Raw genomic sequence first — 7,383 nt, 5'->3', positions numbered from 1 at the left:
TCATGCCAAATACCTTTGGATCATGTTAGTTCTAAGATTGACAGTGGTAGTCATCATAATTAGGAAAAAGTTTAAAGACACTTGTAGTGTATTTGGCACAATTCTACCACCTCTCTGGATGGTTAACAATACATAGGGAGTTTATGAATTCCAAGAATGCTGCTCTTCTGAGCAGTAGATACTGCAGATAAAATTACCCTGTGGCCTGAGGTCGGTATCTCTATTTTGGTCAAGCTTCAAGGATGGGCCCATATAGCTTGATCATGCTAGGCCTTTTTGTCTGGGGAATACTTTTATTCCTGCCCATCATGTTAAAGCTTCTCTTCAACAACATCAACATGTTGGCAGCCAAGTACATAGCTTGAACCTGAAAATGGACCCCCAGACAGAGTTATTAAATTAACATGCTGGCAAGCTAAGGTTGGGTGAGATTCTGCACAGAGCCTTACCAACCAAAGACGGAAGTGCACTGCTTTGGATAATGCATATTCCATGATGTGTAAGGAAGGCATTCTTTTCAGAATGACCTAACAGACTAAGTCTTGTTAATGAAAAAATAAAAGGGACCGGGGAGGGGGGGAGTGGGGGGGGAAGAGGAGGAGAGCCTTTGGGGGGCTATTTGGCAAGAATCTGACATGGGCCAAGGATAAGGAAATGGGCTGCTTGGCAGGAATATGAAATTGGCCAAGGACAAGGAAGTGGGTTTCAGGCAGGAATCTGACATTAGGCTAGAACAAAGAAGTAATTTCAGGCAGGACTATAAATCTTAGGCTACAACAAGGAAGTAATTTCAGGCAGGAATCTAAATCTTAGGCTAGAACAAGGAAGACATGAAAATGACTTTGGGCTAGGACAGGAAAGTAGGCTCAGATACTTTGGTCATCCCGATAAGCCCTTAGAAACAGTGAACACAGGAGTGTTTGTGGAACTGACTATTTGTGTTTATTGTCTTGTTCGTTCCTTGACTATTTGCATCTGTTGTATTGCTAGTTCCTCAGCCTAGAACTGGCCTTAATACATGCATGTAATTAAAATGGCATAAAAGCATAAGGAGGAGGGGGGGATGGGATTGGGGTTCTAGGGAAGGCAAATGGGGAAAGGGGATGATATCTGAAATGTAGGTAAATAAAACATTCAATAAAAACTTTTAAAAAGAGAAGAAAGGGGTTATGGAATCTCCCTCTGTGATGAAGGAAAGCCTAGCTAGGTGTGTGTGCTTCAATGGAGGCCTCAGAGAGGCCACTGTGTGAAGCTGTGAAGGTAAAACCTTGATTGCCTTGGAGACCTCAAGATGTTAGAGATGCCAGAGCCCTGGGATACCTGCTGAGAAAACCTGCCTCCAAAGGAGTAGAACCATTACAAGTGAAAGAAGTGTGTTGCGGTCAACAAAGCTGAAAGGAGTTGGACATCAGACATGGAGATGGAGAGTTCAGGCGGAGAGTACCCAGTTTTCAGTCTTGCTTTGGTCCACTATTTTCTCATTATGATACCTTCCTCCATTTTGGATGGTAACATGTATTCTATGTCATTGTATGTTGAAAGTATGTGATCTGCTTTTTCATTTTGATTTAATAGGGGGTTTGAAGTTAAAAGACTGCCTTGAGCCTTAGAAGAGACTTTGAACTTTGGACTTTTAAACCGTGTTGAGACTGTACAGACTATGAGGGTTGTTGACATTGGACTAAATATACTTTTGCGTTATGAACAAAAAGTATTCCTGATTTTTCTGTAGCTATGAAAGGAGACCACCTTGCTCCTATTTTGTTAAATAATACACCATGCACCAGCACTCCACTTCATTATAATCCTCAAAGCCTTGACCTCTAAGGGAACCACTTTGCTTATAGTTCTGTGCAGGACTTGAGGGATGATTCATTCTCAACTCTGTCAGCTGAGCAACACCTTGCTTAGTATGTATGAATCCTGCTTAGGGACAGGATTTCATCCCTCTTTGCTAAATAGAAAGGTATGCAAGAAGTGGACCTAATGCCCAAATGACGTCACCAACAGCTCAAGGTTTGGCAAGGACAGTCATTCAGTAGAGGAGCACATACCTACCTGTTCATCTGACCAATGAGTGAAAGTGCATCAACAGTAGTAAAGTACAACAGCACCCCAACAAACACGCCAAGTACTTGCCAACTTGTATGTTTCAGGGAGAAATGACACCGTGGCATAGGTTATGCGGGTTGTTGGATAGCCCATTCTACCCACTGTCTAAAACAAGTTGTGACCTCTTCGGGGTCACAGGCACAAGCTAAGGCCACCTTGAGAAGTGGCAAGGTGTGAGCACAGGACTAGAACCCGGGGACTGGGTGAGGGCTGTGCTTGTGCACCAGGCTGGTTGGAGGCGGGCAAGATTACCTGTGTACTTCTTAATGCAAGACAATTTGAGTCCCGTCTCCTGCTGACGTCACAGTAGCCCACCCAGTCCCGATAGCAACTGAGTCTGCTATGAGGGGCTGCCGGGAAAAACTCAGAGGCTGGTTGGCGACTCGGAAGACCATCAGGGTGTAGCATTGAAGGGTCCTGCTGGCTTGAGGCGCAAGAGTCCTTGTACAAGGTTGAGCATCCTATGGAGAGTCCCGAGGAGGGGAGTGTGAGCATGGCTCCCCAGGAATTCCGGGAGCTGGAACTCCTGGAAAGCAGACTTCTGGAAGGAGAGGCCCAAGTTCAGGCACCAGAGCAGAGCCCAGGTGCTCCTGCTGGGGACAATCAGATGGTGAAGCCTCTGGTAATAGGTGGTCCTGTGGAGGACGGGGTATCCCTTGCAGAGGTGGTACATCACCCTGACACGTGTGAGGAGGGGGACGAGGCTGCTATCGGGGAGTTGAAAGTCACAGAGGTGGTGGATGTCAAGAATGAGGGTGAAGAGGTAAAGGAGCACAAGCAGGAAGGTGAACAAGATCAGCAGCCTGAGCTGGAAAAGGACCCAGAGCAGGCATGTGATTCTAAAGACCAGCATGCGATACAAAGGTTGCCACAGTCAAGTGGTGGGCCTACAGAAGGCAGATCTAAAATAGAGGAGCTGGAACTTCTTCAGCTGGAGCTCAGCTTTGTGAATGCCCGCTGTAGTGGAGCTTTAGCCCGGATTAAAGCAAGGGTGGCCAAAGCGCGTGGACCTTACTTTCAGCGCAGAAAGACCATAATCCAGGGCATCCCAGGCTTCTGGGCTAAAGCTGTATCCTTAAGTGTTCTCTCTGGGCATCGGCAGCAAAGAGGGTGAATTGGTTAAGGAGAACTGTGGGGGGTTGGGGTAAGAGCTCCAAAGTTTAGACGATGGAGACCAATCTCATGGTGTTCCGCCCAAAAGTAAGTGGGGCCCTTGTGCAGCAGGGAATGTGTGATTAGGAACACCAATCACACATTGGCCAGGGACACCAATCACTACTTAAGAGTATCCTACCCTTGTCCTTTGTATGGGAAACAAAGTCGTCCCCTTTAGCACCAGCCCCTGTTGATCTCACTGTGCATTTTGATGCATATTTACTGAAGAAATATTTTGTGACTTTTGAGGCAATACATTACCAAACAGTCTCCCAGGCACTGTCAATCCCTTTCCTCCACTATCCCCTTCCTATTAACATAGAAGCTGCCTGCATGTGAAAAGCATGCCAGTCTAATGCACAGGCATGCATACACACCCCTTGTACAAGGTCGGGAAAGGCAGATACAGCCCAGGTTCTTGTCATCCTTTGTGTATACATTGGCTCTAGGAGCCGAGGAATATTAGATCAACAGCCACTTTATCAGGCAGCTAGCTTGTTTTCTTAACTATGCATACAAGTTTCCTCATGCCAACTGGACTTCTCATATCGATTTCTCTGACTGCCCATCATCCCCCAGGGTGTCAGCAGATTCCCATGTCCAAAAGAGTGTAGTTTCTTCCCACCTACAGAGGTTCAGATTTTCACAGAACAGGAGACTTAGAACATCTTAGTCATCATGTTCTAAGGGACATGGGGCAATGAAGGAAAGACCTCATGCCCACAGGTCTATGTGGAGGCCTGCTCCAAGGACTGCTCTCATTACACAGTGGCTCACCTGCTTGTAGCTCCTCTTTCCATCGTTATAGCAAGGTTCCTTGACCAGAAGCAGATAATGAACCATCCCCAGATGTCCGTCCATCATCAGCAGCCAGGATGAAGACTTACTGGGCTACATGTTGAGCTTGGAGGTCAGTTGGAATTGTGTCTGGGCAGAGCATAAGGGCAGTTTCAGGAAAAGCAAATGTGGACAAGCATTACGTTTCACTATCATGTGTGTGCATCTCAGAAGACACCTAGAGATTTCCCTTTTATTTCCTCCACATCTTGACAGGTGGAGTACAATCCGGGCTGAGGATGTACAGAATGATGTTTTCCTTTAGTGAAGAAACCCATACTTCCGGAATGACATTGTTACTAAGGATTATGAGCTCAGCATCATTGGTATGTATGGTCACAGGTTATGGGGTGTTGCCTGGACCAGGTATATGGCAAAACCTGTGCTATTCCATATTCCTTTTCTGCAGGATACAAAGAGTCAGATTCTAGTACAATAGAGTGGATAGGTCAGGCTGAACATGGTTATGCCAACTGCATGCAAGACACTACCAGGCTCACTTGTCTTCAACTGGTTTTGTGCACACAAATTCCCTGGCTCCAACAGGATTGCTGAGGTTAGCTTTCCTCTGGACCATCCATTATTCTCTAGGGCTTGGGTGGGTTACTCCTGGGAGTGGGATTTCCATCTTCTGTCCTCCTTCCAATCACAGATAATCATGGATGACCTGTGGCCGAATCCTCTTTACTATTACCCTAAGGAAGACCACTCATGAAGAGAGAACTAGGACACTGCCAGGTGAGCAGACAGTTATATCCTGAAAGGGTGTTTATATGGGGCCTCAGTGGAGAATGAGACAATGGACAGGAATATTTAAGTGTGAGAGAAAGTTGTAAGTATGGGCAAACTTAACATACCTCTGGAGGTGATAATTCCACCGCTACTCTGTGACTCTGTGATGGATTAAAGAGAACTTCCTTGGACTTTTCATTCCTGTTAAGAATCCTGGATCAGAGTGGCTTACCCAGTTTTTGCCTTCAACTAAACAGTTTTCCAACTCAAACCAACATGGTTCTCCTCTGTGTGCTCCTCTGTGGTGACCTCCCAAGTGTCCTCTAGGAGTGAGTTTCTACTAATCCAGGCCTAGAAACCTGACTGTTTAAATAAACACCTTGGGATATACAGGGAGAGAATATTAGGTAGTCAGGAAAAAAGAAGGCACCACAGAAAGAAAAGATCTGAGGCCTTTCAAAAGTTCTGGGGCCACTCCCACATGTCCCAGTGTGTGTTCATGTGTACATGCATGTCTCTCATCTGTGCATATCGATGTCTGAACCCAGGTGCTGTAGTATTATGAGAATCACCAGTGTTGGGGCGACATCCGTCAAGAACTGGAAGTATTTAGGAAGCAAGGATGGTGAATATCCACATTGATTATTTTTCTCATATTTTTCTACAGGATAAAGAGCACAGAATTTCTGACTCTAGACCGTTAATGAATGTGCACCACATGTAAAATGGACTTCACTGAGATAAATACTGGCAAAGATCTTCTAGCTTTCTATTAATTATTTGTGGAGTGTGAACAATCACAGAAAGTAATATTCAAGCCCTGGAGCTAAATTCTCTTCAGTCAGAGTCTCTGACCAGACTAAGGACTTAGAGGATGAGGGTTAAATAAGGAGGTGGATACTTTGCACTGGCGACATCCCTCACAAACACGGGGCCAGTTTCCACTGGGATGGTAGTAAACATGTCTTGCAGGAACAGAGTGATCCCTAAGGCCAGAGTAGATACTGTTGAACAGTAGTCCATTCCCTGTCCCCGGTGAGTTCCTTGGTCTTCCTGTTGTCATAGCTTTACCTGCATCCAGTTGAACAGAAAGTTGTTGGGAAAATAGGAACATGAGTAAAAGTATTTTACAAGTGTACCCCCTTCACATTGGTCATCTCCCAGAGCTATAAGAATTGCATTAAATGATTTCCTTAATTCCCAGATAAAGATAGTTTAGGGCTTGCATCTCAGCCAGTACAGGGTGACAGTGCCCTAACCACAGAAGTATATAACTATTAAACAAATCTATTTTGTCTGAAGGAATTGTCATGTAATGTCACCCCTGGCAAGATGGGTACCCTCGTAAAATTACTTGAATGCAGATCCCTTCCTGTGCTAATTCCATCTGAGATCGTCATGCTACAGATGTGTGGAGAGACTCATCAAGGCCAAAGCCTAACTTTGCCTTGAGGAAGTACTGAAGGAGGACCTTTCTAGAAAGTGCAGAAGCTCTTTCTAGAAGCACCTTCCACCAGTGAGGGGTGTTGTTCCCCAAGCTTCAGCTTCAGTGGGTAGATACCACATTGAGTGTCCCACATACTATGTTTTGTGTGAGATGCCCATTCATTGAATATTGGAGATGCGTCTCAATATTTACAGTAACTTCCAGCAACCCTCACCTCAGACCTCAGCTGGAATTCGAGTGGGACTTGGTATCAGCAGTGACACTGCAGTTTTTATACTAAGGGCGGTTACAGTGGAAAGGTAATTCCTTTCCCAGTACCTAAGGAGCATGAGTTGTCAGGAAGTGTTTGAAACAACTGGCCTGGAAAAAGACATGGCCTTTATGTAGAAAGGATGGGGATAGTATCCTTTCTTAAAAACTGTCTTCACATCTTCCCACACAGGAGGAAAGATGTTTAATCCCAGCTCTTTGCTTCTCCAGAGCAGGATGATGGTCTCTGCACTCCTACCCAGGCAACTCAGTTACCATAGAGCTCCCTTGCAATCTGAAATGTAGCAGAAACATGAACAGAGAATTGGTAGTCTGAGTCTCCCTGTCCTCTCTGACAAACCTAAAAAGAAGCAACAAGACAAAATTGTGTACAAAATATGGAGCCTGTTTTGTGTTTCCTTCTCTCCGGAGGGCATTGAGTCTGCCTGGAGTGTTGTTGATAGGCCAGTGATAGTGCACTGCAGAAAACTGGTTTTTCCTTTCCAGAAGATATCAACTGCAAAAACCTTTTTGGTTAGAGATGGGGTGCATCTACTTTCCCTTTACAATGTTGGAATTTGAAGTGGTCTGTGGGTGCTATCATGAACTCTATGCTTATATGTATACACCCATTGTGACTGGAAGATGCTCTGTATTGGAGTCATGCACCACATTGGGCTCTTAAAAACATCCTCATCCTCCATATAAAATTCTGAACTTGGAGGGATGTCACACTCTTTACATTGTCTACATCTGGATTTGCTCATGCATCTTATGCACTTCACCCCATAACATACCAAGTACAAGTACGATGAAAGTCCAACTTGACGTACCAATAATTTTATTGGAAT

The 7,383-nt window shown here is 45.0% G+C and overlaps 1 pseudogene; it reads left to right on the top strand.

The window, feature by feature from the left end:
• The first annotated feature begins 2,444 nt into the window (after positions 1 to 2,444).
• LOC117701633 (testis-specific Y-encoded protein 1-like) lies at positions 2,445 to 5,589 on the top strand (annotated as a pseudogene).
• The last annotated feature ends 1,794 nt before the right edge of the window (positions 5,590 to 7,383 follow it).

This window comes from Arvicanthis niloticus, unplaced genomic scaffold (genome assembly GCF_011762505.2).
Source record: "Arvicanthis niloticus isolate mArvNil1 unplaced genomic scaffold, mArvNil1.pat.X pat_scaffold_1538_arrow_ctg1, whole genome shotgun sequence".
NCBI classification, from domain to species: Eukaryota; Metazoa; Chordata; class Mammalia; order Rodentia; family Muridae; genus Arvicanthis; species Arvicanthis niloticus.
This window is presented reverse-complemented; position numbering and strand designations above follow the sequence as displayed.